Source organism: Mauremys mutica, chromosome 6 (genome assembly GCF_020497125.1).
Source record: "Mauremys mutica isolate MM-2020 ecotype Southern chromosome 6, ASM2049712v1, whole genome shotgun sequence".
NCBI classification, from domain to species: Eukaryota; Metazoa; Chordata; order Testudines; family Geoemydidae; genus Mauremys; species Mauremys mutica.
Window position 1 is genome coordinate 98,166,466 of NC_059077.1, and position 17,031 is coordinate 98,183,496.

Here is a 17,031-nt window from a genome sequence, read left to right on the forward strand (position 1 = left end):
CTGCATCATGTGGATGACAAATCCAAGACTAGACACCCTTAAAGGACCACATTTGTGACACTATGCAAAGATAGGAAAAATAAAAAGTTAAAAACAATAATGTAACCTCTAATATATATCTCTAGTTTATTTTAGCCTGAAGGTTAGTTGCAGAAAAATCATACTTGATACAATAACTTGTCTTGAGGACACTAACATACAACAAGGAAAGCATTGGCATAAGAGAATAATTTCTTGCAAATAAATAAATACAATTGGCCATATTTAAAAAATGAAAAAAAGGTCACAAAGAGAGATGATCCTGACAACATGAAAGTACTTGTTTTGATGATTACACACCAGCCACTGGGGCAGGGTCTTTACTGTCAACCATGCTATAACCACTCTGGGAGTGTTCATCCTAGATAGATTTATGGTTGGCTCTAGTACACACAAACAGCTGCCTATCAGGCTACTTGTTTATTTTCAAAGAATGAATGGAGAATTCAGATAGCGACATGACTTAAGTTAAACATCCTAAACTTCTAAATTATAAACTCCTTTTCTAATTTTGCCTTTCCCTTATTATTTTTCCAAGCCCCACCACTTTAGTTATATTCCTTCTCTTAGAGTACTGAACAATGGGTGGCTCTTCCATTAGTTTTGAGGCCTGATCTAAACTTAGAGCGTCGTCACAAAGCACTAAAGACCTTGTCTATAATACACTTTCTTAATATTCCGAGAGTCAGAAATCTACAAGAAAGGGAGTACTCAATATAGATATACAATATAGATATTTTACCTTTATGATTCTGAAGTTGTACCGAAACAGTAGAGAGGGGTTTGGAAAGAGTGACAGTAAAAAGGTCAGACACTTTAGCAGGCCATGAAATACATATTTATCATTTCCCTCCACCTCACCCCCCAAGAGATATGAGTAAGCCAGACATTTCAGAGAAGCAATTATTTCCAGCCACTATTTAATTTTCTTCCATATCTCAGGACTGTTTAGATATATGTTGAATGGATACTAAGAGCTACTGCTCATATTGAATACAAAAACTGTCCATTACATCCCACCCCATTACACATTCCATTCTTTGCAGGATTTTATTTCATGGAAGTACATTATAGGGAAGAGAGCCTTTAGGGTACCGTATATTTCAAAACACAATTAAAATAAACTCTTCAAGTGGAAATGTAAAATGTATTTGTATTCTATTAAAGCCTTTGGCCTTATCAACTGCAGCACACTATATAACAAGGTCATTAGTAACAAGTCACATACAATGGAGAACATACATCAGCAGCAGAAAAACAAACATCAGTCCAAAACATCACAATAACTTCCTGTACCTGCTCTTGTTTGCTTGCTGAGCTCTCAAACATTGTGAGTCGCTGAAATACATAAAAACGTAACAGCTTGAGTCAATATTTGCCAACCAAAGTGAGCGATTCTATTTAGCACGATGACTGGACCTCTTGAACAAATACATCTTCATGTACACAGCATAACAACTGCAGTCCAGCCTGCAAAACAACCAGAGAAGTCTAGCCATTCGGAGCATAGAATTTGTCTGGGAAAAGCTCAATAAAAATTGACTGATTCAATTCAAGCTTCCACGCACAAATATAACATGTTCACTCTGCAACAAAATCAGGATGATGTTATAGTAAACTTGCGGCGTGGCCACTGCTATTGTTTTTGTGGAGTTTCCTTTTGGTTTTGGATTTCAGGGAATACAATGCCCTAAAGCCCTGCAAATATAAAACGTTCTTATGAGGTCAGATTTCCTTTTGACTATGTTATCCCCTTCTCCCCACCCCCAAAGAGTAGCCAATCATATGGACTGTCTGACTGATTCATAAAGAAAATGATTACTTTTACACAGGGTGGGACTTGGGATAGGTTTCAGTGAAGGGGAATTGTACATGGAAATCAATAAGATCATTGGGAAATGTCTCTTTTTGCCTATAAAAGTGTTGACCAAAGGGTCAATAGCTGGTATTAACCTGGAATTTCTTTTTTTAATAAAACAGCTGTAGTAGAGTAGTTGGTTAGTGCTCCCTTCTCACAACTGCACCAATTGGCTGCACGGAAGAAAACAGTTCAATGGACTATTTTATTTTTATTTTATTATGTTTCCATTCAAATTAAAACAGAGACAAATATTTGATACAAAAATTGCCTGAAATATTAACTGGTGCAAATACATTTGAAATACATATTCACTTAGAGAAGAAGCATAGCCCTTTCCTCTGCAGGGCATGGGATCCCAGCTTCACTGTGCCAGGAGTGGGAGCTGTAGTATTCTGGGAGAAACCCTAGTATGAGTGCAGCCTCATAAAACTGCATGTAATGGATCGTCTTCAGTGCAGGTCCATCAGCGATTGCACACAGGAGTGCAGGTGCACTAGAACAACTAAGATTATTCCAGCCTGAAGCTACACCTGGAATGACCCTTATTGCCTGAGAAAGTAGGGAGGGATCTCTTCTCTTCCTGTCTCCACAACAATCCCCAGGAAAAGAATTTGCCTGTAAGTTCTCTCTCACAGTCACAGGCTGTAGCCTGCTATTTTGCTATAAATATATAGACATATGCTAGATAAGGTACAAGTATGGAGTAAGGCAGTAACACAAAAACCTACAGGCCTCAACCCTGTAAGACAACAGCTTAATCAAACTACCTGAGGCTTAAGGCCTAATGACTTGATATAAGCAACTAACCGGTAAGTGATCCTACATTACAAGATGTCACAAGATAGAGTGCTATGTGAAGTAATTGTTGCTCAACAGCTAACATGTAAGCACTGAACACGAGTTTGTACCAGCTTTGGATATTTTAGGTTAGGAGCATCAGCAGATGTTCAACTACAATAATGCCATGGTAACTAATTGACATATATGTTAATAAGCTTGAGGTAAATGGCTTGATAGTCTATGAGAGACGAGACCCCAACATTAGTAGGGAAAGGAAAGGAAAAAGGGATGAAATCCCTATTGCATATGTCAAGGTATAGGGGGCTTTAGTGTAAAGCATTAACAAAGATACTCAGCCAGCGTATCCCAGGGAGATGTTCTGGAACCTTCCAGACCATAAACTACTAGTGAGTCATCTCACCTACTATGGGGCTTCCTGCAAAGGATGATATGAGTATGCGAGGGCTGGACGCCCTATATTATTGCTATGTTACAGTGTTTGTGAGATTGCTGATTGTACTAATAAAACTATTAGGAAAGATCTTCTGAATTTGTAAGTCCACGTCTCCCCACATACCCACTGGGGTCCTCACTCTCACACTGTTATACTGTGTCCAATCTAGAGGCAACTGAATCCTGCCAAAACATGTCATACTAAATTGGGAACTCTAGATAATATCGAACCAATAGATCAGGCAACAAATTGACAGGATGGATTAAGGCACAGGCACTAAAAGCCCCAGGGCCAGGGTCCCAGATGTTGTAACAATTTAAAAAAAAAGTTTGCATGTGTAAGATGTTTTAGCCCCTTGGTTCTGAAGAAAAGCTTGAAACATGAACCAAGTGATACTGATGCAGTGATGCCTGTTTAGCTCTGCAGACAGCATGAAACAACTGTCAGATGGGTAAATCTCAATGGGCTGTCAATACCAAGAACAATTGGTTTAGGAGATCCACCATCCCAGCGGAGAACTGTGTGTGTGACAGGAGGAGAAGAATGCAACAGGCCCAGCCTTTCCACAGACCTGAGGACACTTACCCTAAAAGCTGAAGCAAGAACAGAAGAGCCCCCATATTACCATTCTATCTCTTTGGGCAAGAGAGAGGAGAGGAAACATCTGCTGCCACCTCTGCTACTCCCAAGAGGAAGAGAGGCCTCACTGCTGCCACTGGACAAAGAAGTGGTGTCCATGTGGCCTTTCCTCCCTCGCTGGATTAATTCAGATCATCTTGTCTAATATCCTGGTCCTCTTCCATATTGCCAATACCTCCCAACTTTGTGTCATCTGCAAATTTTATTAGCACACTCCCACTTTTTGCACGAAGGTCAGTAATACAAATGTTAAATAAGATTAGTCCCAAGACCAAATGCTTTGTAGGACTGGGGTCTACATTTGAAAAACTCACTACCTTGCTCAAAATGTACAACTTCATTACCTTGCTCAAGCAACTACAGCCAGTGCATGATCGTACTGAACAATTCTCTCTCTGCTGCCACTGGCCCATTCCTAGTTTAAACAATTTCACACAAATATCTTCACATACAACAAGGATTTATCATACCCAGCGCCAAATTCTTCCCTGCTGTGACTCCACTGAAGTGAATTATTTTGGTCCAATGTGTGTGAAGAGATATCTCCATGTGATATTTTCTCTTGTTTAAAATGAATTTATTATTTCACTAATAACTTCAAGTCATCAAAAGTTTCACTCTATTCAGAACCCTTTATTCCCCCACTTTCCAAGTGTTTTAATTTTCCATGCCTGTCATCTCAAGTCCTGCAAAGCAGCATGGGGAAAGGAAAATATATATATTGTACATTATATATGATGGCTGATCTCTGTTATAACATTTGTCTTCATAAGCAAAGAGAGATGGATAACTCAGGAGGGGTGCAACAGCCACTGCTGTTCATGAGTCATCCCTCTTCTCTGCACTCATGAAGACAACGGTCATAATAGAGATCAAGCATGAGGTACTGCATTGTTTATATAAAATATTAAATTTTTGGTTTCAGTGCTGTGAAGGATCTCAAGGATGTGGATACATATAATTCTATAGAATCGTGATCTGGCAAACAAGTACTTTTTGCATTAGGCTACACAGACAGATTCCTATTTAAAATTGGAATGTGGAAATGTTCAACATTTGAATCCATGTATAAACCGACGCAGATAAAACAACCGCTTTGCAAGTGACACAGTAAAGATTATTTAGACAAGCACTTCCTTTCCACTTTTTAACAGGGTATGCTTTTTTACATTTTACCATACCTTTCTAAGATAAAGTAGGGAAAATTATCTCTGGGACAATTGACCTAAAATTATATATGAGGATGGCTGAAGCAGTTCAAATAAAGTAACTAGAGCTGGTTGAACAGTAAAGAAACTATTTTGCACATTTATTTAACTGTCCATGTCCCAAGGTCAATTTGCTATTTTTGGCATTTATTATTTTTCATAATTCATGAGAATTCAGATAACTGACAGGTATTTGTAACAATACTGGTCAATTCTGAAGTTCTCACAAATTTTAGCATAAATGATAAATAGTAATAAAATTGGGTCACATTTTATATTTAAGTAAATTTATAAATAGATCATAAAAGTTCATTAAATGATAATGTTTTAACAAATGGTTAATCAATTGTTACATATTGTTGGATTCTGACATGTCAATTGGTTGTTTATAACTATGGCTTATAACCACCTATAACACTTTCTACTGATGTGCAGGTCTAACAGTCTACTTAGGTCTGTAACATGATCATAAGATCTGTTAATAATGAATCCACTGTAAGCTTTTTATAAACGTACCTTTAATAAAAAGAGTGACCAAAATTTTCTTTTATGCTATTTGTTATTTTTCCATTTAAAGATACTGTTACCCATTCAGACAGCAGAAACAATCCCATGTGACCTAAGTGACCAACCACACAATGAACAAATATCAAATGGGCAAAGTGGACAGTTCATAATTCACAGTGGTACCTTGGAATCTATGATCATCTAATATGACCTTCCATGTAGTATTGGCCATAGAACTTCCCTAAAATAATTTCTAGATCACGTTTCAGAAAAATGTGCAATTTTGATTTAAAAATTGGTTATCATGGAGACTCCACCATGACACTGGATTAGTTGTTCCAATGGTTAGTTACTCTCTGTTAAAAAATTATGCCTTATTTCCAGTCTGAAATTGTCTAGCTTCAACTTCCAGCCATTGGATCATGTTATATATTTCTCTGCTGAATTGAAGAGCCCATGATTAAATGCTAGTTCCACATGTAGATAGACTCAAGGAGCCAAATCTATTAAGCTTAACAAAATCTTTAATGGATGATTTGATTACAGTCTATCACTATACGACATGTTTTCTAATCTTATGGTCATTCTAGTGGCTCTTCTTTGAATCATATCCAAGTTATCAACATCCTTCTTGAATTGTGGACATCAGAAGTGGACGCAATATGCCAGCAGCAGTCACACTAGTGACAAATACAGAAATAAAATAACCTCTCTACTCCTATTTGAGAGTCTCCTGTTTATGCATCCCAGGATTGCATTAGACCTTTTGGCCACAGTGTACCCTGGGAGCTCATGTTCAGCTGATTATCTACCATGACCCCTAAATCTTTTTCAGAATCACTGCTTCTTTGTTCCTAGATATGCACTTTTAAATTTAGCACATGGTGTTGCTTGAGCCTATCTTACCAAGAGATGCAGATTGCTCTATATCAGTGATCTGTCCTGTTTATTATTTATAACTTCTCTAATCTGTGTCATATGTAGGCTTTATCAGTGATGTTTTTATGTTTTCTTCCAGGTAATTAATAAAAATGTTAATAGCCAATCCCTGAGGGACCCAACTAGAAACACACTTGTTCAATGAGGATTCCCCATTTAAAATTACATTTTAAGATCTATCAGTAAACCAGCTTTCTATCCATTTAATGTGTGCAAGGTTAATTTTATATGTTTCAAGTTTTTAATAAAAATTTCATCTAGTACCAAGTCAAATGTAAGTCAAGTTACAAAAGTCTAAGTCTATTACAATCAACAGTATTACATTTATCAATTAAACTTGTAATCTCATCAAAAAAGATGGTATGATAGTTTGACAGGATCTATTTTCTATAAACCTTTGTTGATTGGCATTAATTATATTACCCTTTTTTAAATCTTTATTAATTGAGTCCCATATCAGCTGCTCCTTTACTTTGACAGGGATCAATATCAGACTGACAGGCCTATAATTATCTATGCCATCCTTTTAACCCTTTTTAAATATCGGCACAGCATTAACTTTCTTTCAGTTTTCTGGAACTTCCCCAGTCAGTGTTCCAAGACTTATTGAATATCAAATTAAAGTTACAGTGAGCACATCAACCCGTACTTTTAAAACTCTCGGATGCAATTTGTCTGGACTTGCTGATTTTAAAATGTCTAACTTCAGTAGCTGCTATTTAACATCTTCCTGAGGTACTAGTGGAATGGAAGAGTGTTATATATGACTACCTCTGTACATCTGTTTTTTCCCCAGATATAGGACAGAAATATGTATGGAACACTTTGGCCTTTTCCGCATTATCACCAGTAAATTCTCCCAATAAAATCTGGTAATGAATGAATACCATTGTTAGGATGCCTTTTGTTCCTAATATACTTTAAAAATGCCTTCTTATTGTCCTTATTTCTGCTGGCCATAGATTTCTCCTTGTGTCCCTTTACTTCCCTTACCAATTTTATACAATGCCTAGCTTCTGATTTATATTCATTACTATCAACTTACCCTTGCTTTCATTTGTTATATATTATTTTGCCTTAACTTCCCCTATAAACCAGGCTGCTTTTCAAGTAGTATGATCTTCTTCCTCAATTGGGGATCGTGGCTTTTGGAGTATCTAGTAAAGCACTCAAACAATTCCCAATTATTATTCAAATTCATCTGATTAAAATTCTTCCTTCCAGATGATCTGGCATATAATTGTTTTCAGCTTTGTGAAACTGGTCCTTTTAAAGCACCAAGTATTTATATCACTGATCTAGACTTTATTCTGCAACAACCAATAGTCTGATAGTTATTGGACCAAATTATTCAGCAAATACTTACAAAATATGCTCTAAGAAAATTAGCATCAATCCACAAGCAGAAAGTCTGTCTTAATTCATACAAATATTATTTGAAACAAATAAGTCAACAGACCAATAAGATCAAAAGTAATAATAGCAAATGAGGCTCAGAACAAACCTTTTAGAGACATAAAAAAAGGCTAGGTATCTTTTCTTCCCATTGGTTTTCATTTTTGCATCTCTCTGCACCTCCAGCTTTCATCAGGCACCAGAAACAGAAATGCTAACATATGATGAAAAAAAGGAAGATCTTGCAAAATTTCCAGCCAAATTTTGTAGACTCATGAGGTTTGGATAAGGTACAGCTAATAATCTGAACTTCTATAGGTACATTTCATCCTTTAAACATTTTGAGACTCACCCATCTCTACTCTTTTTTTCTCCATGCTGCTTACCTGCCTGCCTATTAATCAATAAGCCCAAAAGGCCTGAATTGCATTTGCATCAATTCTGGGGAACAGTTTTGGAAAGGAAGGCAGGTGAATGTGAAAGCATCAGCAGCAAGTGGAGGCAGGTGGGCAGGAAAACCCAGAATAGTGGCTTACCAGCTGTCATGCATTTAGAAGTTGTGCCAGCCAGCTTAGGGGAGGAGCTGCAACAGAGTGCCAGCTCTGCATGCTGGAAGAGAGGCATGCCAGATGGCAAGGAAAAGAGGAGGGAAGAGTTGGGTCTCTCGGGCTGGAGGATAGGCAGGCAGGAGGAGGAAGTGTAGAGTCAGCCAAGGAGAGCTGTTTCTGAGGCTCCCCTTTAGTGGTACATCAACACTAACGGGTGAAGAATATTAGATGGGAGGCGTGCAAAATTTTAGGGCCTACTTGGTGGATTTGGCTCTGCCTGTTTGGCAGCATTGTGTAGAGAGACAGCTTTATCTCTCTCCCTCACACACACTATTGTCACAAACAAGCATATCCATGTCATATCCTCAGTGCTTGCACATATTATCTTATCTATCCTACTCCTCAAACCCTCCCACCCACGTGTATGGGATTTTTTTTGGTGCTGACAGAGAGAATGGCTGAGTGATTGAAGCTTCAAATTTTGACTCCCTTAAACCAGAGGTTCAAACCCCAGTAAAGTTGGCACAGCCTTTTGCCCTTCCAAGGCAGTTTAGGCTCTGTGCTATTTGTGTAAGGGTCTTTCAGTTAAGACCTTCAAAATCACAGCTATGCATAGCCATTAAAGACCCTCTGTCAACTTTTGTGGCATTTCACAGATTCATTCATCCAAACATCCAAGTACCTATATAGCTTTTCCCACCAAAGAAACTTCAGAGTTCTTGAGCCAAAATATTCCATCTTGAACTAAAATGCCTTCCAAAGGTCAATTGGATCACCCTTCTAGAGCTCACAAATATACACTTTGAATTCAGTAGGGGAACTAAGTTACCCAATGTTGCCATGAAGCTTCTTCCTTCAACCATGTGGCACTCCTTAAAGGATGAAGGCCTTAACCCTGAATACGTCTTGTTTAAATTGACCATTTATGTGACAAAATGTTTTCTAACATGGCTGTTTTTGTAGTTGTTATGGGCAGGATTTGCAAAAGCACTCAACACTGGTCTAATTCGGCTTCCTTTGAATGGCTTTGAAAATCCAAGCCCCCATCTTTGTATTGTTCATCTGATATTTACTAAAGTTTCTATTTTTAAAAAACACGTACAATATTTTTGTTTAGACTGAAATAATGAATTTGGTTCTTACACCAAATATATTAGATTTAACTCAAACTGTTATATTCAAACCAATAAGGCCTACTGACACTTCACCAACATTGCAGGCAGACTCTGTATTTGATAACACCGAGCTGTTCATAAAATATTCTCCACTAAGTCAGGCAAAAGTAAATTCAAAATAAAGGTCCAGTAAACATTTTGACTGAATAAAAACACTCACTTCATGAATGTAATGTTGATATTGCAATGTTTTCCCTAAATACTATCCATTTACAATAAGCAGACTCTTTTTTTTGCAAAGGCCTTAATAAATCTTCATGTGTCAGATGAAAAGGAAAGATTTATTCTACCCCATCTCTTAATTTTACTCACCACTCAGTGAGTTATTCTTACAGCTGGCATTTCAAATGTATTAGTAGAATTTATCACTCAAATGCTTATACAAGGACTAAATTACACTAATGAATTGACTATGAATTTGAAGCCTAACATGAGGCCAAATATTTTCTGGCTCCATTTCTGTATCTCAGCAAACTGCTTAATTTTCTCCCTACTTATCCATTACTGCTAAATTGTCTTGCTATTATTGTACAAAATTTCAGCAAACACTGGCTTGCCCTAAGGCCTAGACTGAACGAAGTGGAATGAGGATGCTTGCCATGAGACTGGCAAGGTCTGAAACCTGTCATCTACTAATTTTGCCGAGCTGAAAGAGCAAGTGGAAGATAATATTCTACCCCATCTTCTTCAATTTTATTCAACAGTCAGTAAGTTATTCTTACAGCTGGCATTTCAATTGTATTAATAGAATTTATTACTCAAAGGCTTATGCAAGGGCTGAGTTACATTAATGAACTGACTAAGCATTTGAAGTCTCACATGAGGCCAAATATGTTCTGGCTTCATTTTTTTGGTATCTCAGCAAACTGCTTAATTTTCTTCCTATTCACTCATTACTGCAAAATTGTCCATCTATTGTAGCAATGCCTGCTAGCAATGTTACAGTTAAGAGTCTGTGAGTGTTTCCATTATACACTCTTATTGTCTGGGTGTTTTATCTAGACGGGCAAAAAAAAAAATCACCAGAATTTCAAGGTTTCTTCCCTGGAGCCATCTTTCCCCCCATAAATTAATATAAGTCAAAATTGTTCACCTTTAAATTGTAGGCCAAACTGAAATAGATTTCTCAATTACAGGTAATTGTTGGGTGCTCTTTCAATACAAATATAGCTTTTTAAAACAGATTAAATTTACAGTTCATTAGTTCATAATGCACAAATGCTACTTGGGTATTTTTATATGGACACAGTTGGTCAAATCCCTTAGTTCTCATTCAGCTCTCATATAGATAAACTTTGAAGTAAATGAAAGTCCTGAATGAGTAAAGAAATGACACATTATCATTATTTAAAAATGAACTTCTGCACAAGCAACATTTTTCACTTCTTCTTAAAATACCTGCACCCCTATTAAAAATGTAACTACTTTATGATAATTTTTGCCGTTGGCCATCAACCTTTCCATTCATCTATAGTCTTTGCCTTTTCCCCCTGAGTAGGAATTATACAGTTAAGAGTGCCAATAGTATCTTTTGTGATGAGACCAAATGGGTCCATCTCTTCAATTAAAGAATCCAAGCTGAGTTAAGGCTCAGATGCATCTTTCAGCTTCTCAAAACACAAGACATTTACTTCTGAGTGAATTAACTCCCTAAAACAGACCGAAAATAATCTATTAAAAGCTCATTATTTTAGGGAAAGTAAAGGAGCTCAAAATAACGCCTCATGTAAATCTTTTGTAACTGGATAACAGTTTAGCCAAACAAGGCACATTTCTTGCAATCACAGATTCCAGCTGGCAGAACACACATTCTAGCCCTCAGGTATTTGGGTCATTGTATCAAGTTCTTTTCTTCTCTCTTCCTGTTGGAATTGCAGACTTATGACTCAGTGACAGCCTCTCGTTGCTCTTGGTCAATATTCCTAACAGCCTTTGAAGTCTCAGTGTGAGTCAGGCCTGCTGTACTAGCTGAAGAATTCTATTTTGTATCAAATTGTTGTTAAATGTTTATACGGCAGAAATGCCTAGAGGCCGTAGTCAAGATTGGGGCCCCGCTTACACTAGGCCCCATACAAATACATAGGCATGGCCCCTGCCCTGTCGAGAATTGTATTTGTGTAAATTAATGTAAAAAAAAATTCAACTCAATACTTCTATGCAATCTTTTTCTTTATTACATTACAAGATCAAAAATGCTTCAAATCAGAAGGACAAATTCACCATTTGAGGGAGTAATTTTCCCATTCCTTGGTAGTCTCCAGAATAGGGGACAATCTGGACCCTAGTTTCCACTTGCACTGGGACAGGTAAAATAACTTATTGCTAAATCAGGCACACAGTGGTGGCTGTGAACTTTGGGGCAAGTGGGATGTGCATACGGGCTCTCCCCCCTTTCCCTTCCCTCTCCACCAGAGGGAAGCCACCACCTCTCCCCCCATCCCTGTCTGTGGCCAAGGTGGGGCGATGGGCCACCTGCCCTTCCCTTGTTGTGTCCCTGGAAGCTGGTCATGTCAGGGCACAGCCAAAGTATCTGGGACTGATCGGACTCGGCCAGCAGCAGAGCCAGCCTGGTACTGTGTGCTGCAGGGGCACTGGTGAGGAGAGGCACTCAGGCCAGTATAGAGCTGCCCTATGCTAGGCAGATTGCATTTACTTATGGGTTGGCCCTGGCGTCTCCCACACACTTCCTAAAGTAGGTGGTGTGGGCAGTGAAAAACAAACAAACAAACAAACAAACCAACCAATTCTTTAGATCCCTCCTCTTCCAGACTTCTGAAGCCGCAGCTCAAGCTGCTGCTGGTCAAGGTCACCATCACCAGTTGCAGCTGGGTTTGGAGCACTGAATTCACCATCCAAGCAACAGGCCACACTGACTTTACAGAGCTCTGACTGCCCTGCGTAAACCCTGCTGGTCCCCTCTCTAGATACCTTTTAGAGTAGGCTAGCAGGGTCAAAAAGGCCAGTTAGAGCTTTGTGCTGTCAATGCAGTCTGTGCCTGGGTGGTGAACCCAGCACCTCAAATCCCACTCAAAATTGCTGCAGCTTGCCTCCTAGCCGATGTCGACTGTGCAGTCTGTGCATGTGCCACAGGGGAAACAGAAAAACACCCCAAGGCATGCGAATCGCAAACACAACAAATCTGTTTCAGCCTGCTATAGATTTGATGTATTCACAATTCATATTTAGACACACACACACACATAATCTATGTGTGCTTTTGCATACTTTGTGGGCAGGATACCCTAATGTGCACTGATTTTTACACATAGCCCTGAAGTCATTTATGCCATGTAGTCAGTTACACCAATACAACCCCCTTGTTCTTCCCTACCTGGCCACGTATAAAATGCTGTGATGCAACCCCCTTGAAAAAACAGACTGATACTTCTGGATCAAGAACCAGATGTTGGTTTTGTTAGCCATCTGTATGGACTTCCTCAGTCATAGGCAATTGATTCCAAAGCTCTAGGGCTAAATTAAAAAACAGGGGGTGGGGAGGGACTGTCATGCTATTGCTCATTCAATTTTAAAGATTTGCAGGTGCTAGTAAATCCACCCACCATCTAACAATTTATAAATATGGAAATAGCATTTTTACATTCACAGTCAAGTATGAATTAGCATACCCCAATATCAATGGCAAGTGAGGCCAAGGAAAATTACCAAAGGTACAAATCATCGCTATTGTGAAATATATTATGCTGCATTATTTCATTCAGAACCAATTTGTAAGTAGAAGCTATGAGTGATAAACTATTCTTTTGTATTATCTATTTGCCCTCACTTTAAATGTATGCAAACTAAATAAATAAATAAAGCCCAGTGCCAAACAATCACTCTAGATATGTTCCACAGGCTCTCTCTATCTGCAAGAACACTTGAATATAAAATGAACTACAGGAAAAACATAACTGTTTGTTTATTGGCAAGTCAAAAATGACTGTGGATATTGATAGCCTACTGACAATCGCCTGCCACAGACCATAACGTAAAAGTAGGCTTGGCAGAATTCTATTTTTATTTTTGTATAATTTTTTATGGATAATATTGATGTTTATTTTAAAGCATTTCTCTATTTCTATCAATTTAATTTTTCACATGTGCACAAAAATATGGGTTTTAAGCATATTTTTATTTAATTAAATTTTTGTAGTTGCTGGAAGTTATGGCATGGGGTCCGTCAACATTGAGATTCAAAGAGTTAAAGCTTTATACCCATCAAAAACCAAATTCTGAACATCACCTGTCAAAATAGACACAGTATCCTTAAATCAAACTCAAGTTCTCAAGCAGCATTTTTGTCACTTGGCCGAGTGTAAATTTCTATTTGGAAATTACAGTGGGAGTGTGTGTGTGTGTGTGTGTGTGTGTGTGTGTGTGTGTGTGTGTGTGTGTGTGTGTGTGTGTGTGTGTGTGTGTGTGTGTGTGTGTGTGTACACAGTGAAATCAGCATTTACAGATACACCTCTACCTTGATATAACGCTGTCCTTGGGAGCTAAAAAATTTTAATGCGTTATAGGTGAAACCATGTTATATTGAATTTGCTTTGATCCGCCAGAGTGCGCAGCCCCACCCCAGAGGTAACGGTGTACAAATCTGATCTTTCCAAGCCTATGTAAGTGTCCTTCAAACTACTTACAAGCATGTGCAAGAAAATCATTCAGGCAGACTTTTATTGTGTCTGGCTTTTTGCTCAGGAACAGCAAGTCATAGGCACAAGGAAATCTTTTCTAATGACTGAGGTTTGGTGGCGACCAATCCTTAAAAAAACAAACAAACAAAAAACAACTTGAAGGCTACTCTGTTTGTTGCTCAGAATAAAGAGGGTATGTCTACACTAGAAACTCTACAGTGGCACAGCTGCAGCTGTAGCACTGTAGCATAGACACTATAACAATGGAAGAGGTACTTCCATCATTGTAGTAAATCCACCTGTCCGAAAGGTGGTATCTAGGTCAACAAAATAATTTTGTTTTCAATCTAATGGTGTCTACATTGGGACATAGGTCGGCTTAACCCTCTCTCTCAAGGGGTGACTTTGTCACACCCCTGAGCTATGTACCTAGGTCAACCTAACTTTGTAGTGTAGACCAGCCCTGATTTAATGCTGTTTGAAAGCTGGTACCAGTATATAACTGTGTTCTTGTTAGCAAATATTCATAATTGGAGGTGGGATAGTCCCAGAGCTCAGGCTGCAGCCTCAGCCCAAATGTCTGCACCACAATTAAACAGCCTCTTAGCCTGAGCCCTGCGAGCCTGAGTCAGTGGGCACAGGCCAGCTGCGGGTGTCTAACCTTTAGCATGTAATGTAGATTCAGTGCCTACAGTACACCAAAAACAATGTCTCCAGCTTAAGTTTGGTTAGTGCACACGGCTTTTCCCTTGTCACAGAGCAATGCAAGCCCCTGTTAAAGCCCTTCATATCAAGCATTATCTGCTAGAGAATCACCATGCCTATAACCTATGAACTGTGAGAGCCTGACTCTGATCTCACATCAGTTTGAATTGAAAGCAGTGACATTAAACTGACATGAGATCAGAATCAGGCTTTTAAAGGCAGATTTCTGCCCCATATGCCAGATTTCAGCTCTCAGTTACAACCTTGTAAATGGTCACATCACTGGCTGCACTGAAGTGATTTCAGACTTATACCAGCATTACTTACAGCAGAATATGTCAAAATACCTTTTAGTTCTATACTTCTTTTGAAGACAGTAAACCTTCATTCAATGAGCAGTGGTATCGGTATCATTCCTCAGTGGATATCTCCCTTATTGTTTCACAATTCACATTCTGGGAAAGACCCCAGAAAATAATGCTATCCATTCATCAATGCAAGTTATTACTCCAAGTCATCCTTAAAGTTCATCAGCAATCCTTCCCCCCCGCTCCCCCCAGAATTAACTTTTATGAACATGAAAAAGTACTACAGCAGGCTCCTTCTTAATTTTCTTGTGTCATTACCAGGACATTAGCAATGAAGCACTGGTTCTGTATGAATTGCTTTTGACATCTCTGAATTAAAGAACTGTTATTCTATGTGAAACAAGTGTGTACTGTTAGATCACTGCAGTGTGGTTTGCATCAGAATCTTGCAGGAATGGTGTAGTTTATCTGAGAATTTTTGCCAAGTTTCTATACAGGGATTCTGACACTTAGCTTAACTTTTGCAGGACTTATGGTACACTACAAATTGCTGTGCGAGTTCACCACACTTTTCAGATGACTGCAATGCAGAGGTCTTGGATATAATTAATCAGTGGTCCTTGAAATCACTAAACTTTTGCTTAGGGAAATGACCATCCTACAATATTTCACATGTACAGAACCCTGAATCAATGTGAAGCATCTTAGTCAGCAGGTGATGCCCAAGAGCCTGCCAGTTAGGGGATTGGGGGACTTTTCAGTTACTGAGCACCCATTGACTAAACTGGAGTTGTTGGTACTCAGCTCTTCTGAAATATCAAGCTCAAGAGCTCTAGGAGAAGAAATTTGGTCTTGTGGCTAATGCACAGGTCTGGCACTCAGGAGATCTGGGTTAAACTCCCAGTTATGCCATAGACTTTCTGCGTGACATTTGGAGAACTCAATCTCCCTGTGCCTCAATTTTCAATCCATTTAATAGAGATAACAAAACTTCCATTCTCTCACCCTTTGTCTGTCTTGTATATTAGACTGAAGGCTCTTCAGAGGAGGGACTTTCTTTTACGTGTACAGCACCTAGAACAATAGGGCTCCAATCTAAGATGGAACTTGTGGATGTTTCTGTGTTACAGATAATAACGATAGCTCTGTACCTGCAAATAGCTCCCATTAATTCCAACAGAAGTTATGAACATGTATGGAGCAGAGGTTAGGCCGGGTGGAATAAAGAAGCACATAACTAAAGTCAGATTTAAATATATCAAATACCATAAAATATTTTACATGGTGTTTTAGCTCTTTTATTGCGTATTACAGCTCCACCTCCATACTGCACTGAGCCTGGCTAAAAAAATAATCCTAGCATCAAAGGGTAAGAAATCTGATAAGGGCAGATGGCCAACTCTGAAGATGTGGGCACTGAAAGCATTATTAATACAAACTGTTTCATCATATATAATTGAAAACTAAAAAATAAAGTCTGAATGACATTAATGGAAAGTTAAATTATCAAATGTATCAAAACACTCTTCAACTAAACTATTATTTCACATGTGCAGGGCTGCATAACTCAGGACACACAGGGGAACTCCTGTTCTGATTTAGATTGTACATCACCTCCTTTTAGTGTTTACAGAATACTGGGATTGTTGACATTTGTGTACATTTCAATCCCAGACTTTTTTGGGGCCCAAACTTGCTCTCATCAAAATCAATGGCAAAAAAATTAACCAACTTCAAAGTGAGCAGGACCTAGCCCTTAGATTATTTTGAGGTGAGGAGAGAAGCAAGGATTTATTTTTATACCTTCATGATGCATTAAAAAGCATGAATAAAATGTAG

General features: G+C 38.5%; 1 long non-coding RNA gene across 4 annotated transcripts in view; it reads right to left on the bottom strand.

Annotated features, from left to right (window-relative positions):
* Nucleotides 1–17,031, bottom strand: part of LOC123373019 — a 211,247-nt gene that overhangs the window by 175,026 nt on the left and 19,190 nt on the right. For all 4 annotated transcript variants that reach the window (XR_006580523.1, XR_006580520.1, XR_006580522.1 and 1 more), the window contains one exon: nt 1,336–1,377. This is a non-coding gene — a long non-coding RNA (uncharacterized LOC123373019). The remainder of the gene's footprint in view (nt 1–1,335; nt 1,378–17,031) is intronic.